This window comes from Haliotis rufescens, unplaced genomic scaffold (genome assembly GCF_023055435.1).
Source record: "Haliotis rufescens isolate VD_foot unplaced genomic scaffold, xgHalRufe1.0.p SCAF_389, whole genome shotgun sequence".
NCBI classification, from domain to species: domain Eukaryota; kingdom Metazoa; phylum Mollusca; class Gastropoda; order Lepetellida; family Haliotidae; genus Haliotis; species Haliotis rufescens.
In genome coordinates this window covers 3,456-4,702 of record NW_025964100.1, presented here as the reverse complement: position 1 = coordinate 4,702, position 1,247 = coordinate 3,456, and positions in this window count along the sequence as shown.

Below are 1,247 nucleotides of genomic sequence, written 5' to 3'. Positions count from 1 at the left end.
GAAAGTTGGTTTGTAGTTTGTTCACAAAATTGGACGGTTTTATTTTGTTCCCAAAACAAACATAAATGGTGGCATGCATGACAGAGGTAGTATTGTTAGATTAGCTTTGTTGGTGATTTCTCATGGTGTGATGAAGAGCTGGATGGTGTGTCGTGGACAAATTGACGATGGGACGGAAGCGAGAAGGATCATACTCAACAACCCAAAGCTGTAGTCACAAGGGAAAAGGAGAGAAATTAATGCAAAGCTAACTTTGATCGTTGCTACCATGCTTCATCCTTTGTCGGGGCCCAGGCCTCAAATATGCTGCCGTTTGCTTTGCAGAGTTGAGTCCCTTAGGTGTGCCAGAAATCTATCATCATGGGTTTGAATCCCAGATTCGCCCTGCTGTGTTTCTAGGTTTCTCGGCACCAGACCATTGCTGGTGGGTTTCACCGAAGTGGTGAACATTAAAGCCGGAACGACCTGCGTCACTGTGGGCCTTTCTCCCACCTCAGCTGACACACCGTGATGGACTTGTGTAAAGTGGCATCAACAAAACTCCATTGCAGGATCAGTTATATTAGGCAAAAAATAAACATACATGGTTTCCAGGTACTGGCACATCAGAAAATGGTGCAGCATTTTCTTACTTTTTTGGACAACTAATAAATTTTGCTCATGTTTTACTTTTCACACTAAAAACACACCAATCTCCCAGAAGTCACTGCTTGAGAAACAAGTGTTATATTTTTTCAGCCTAACTATAACTCGGGGGTGTTATGACATGTTATTGCCCCTGCTTGCAGCATCATGTTCTGAAGTCACTCAGTGTTGCCTGTGAGGCCAGCCGAACTCCACGACACACAACATCCAACTTGACCATGGAAACATCAAAATGCAACATTTTAGTTAATTCCAAATAAGGACACAAATTAATTATATGATCTTCATCCAAATCTGGATTCAATGTTCAACTTGATTTGCGCATCTGAGGAAATGAAAGACCAGGGTCCCGTTCCACAAAGCGATCTTAGTGCTCAGACTATCATAAGCCCATATTAAAGTATGGGAGTTACAATCATCTTAGCATTAAGATTGCATTGTGGAATGGCACCAGGTGGGATAAGCGTCTTTTTGCCCAAAGAATGTGCATAATTTATGAAATGAACGCAACTTTTTTTAAATGAGATGAATTAGAATTTTTTCTTTTTCCAAGCATTTTACGTACTTGTACAACACTGAATGTAGTGAGATGTGTCAAAATG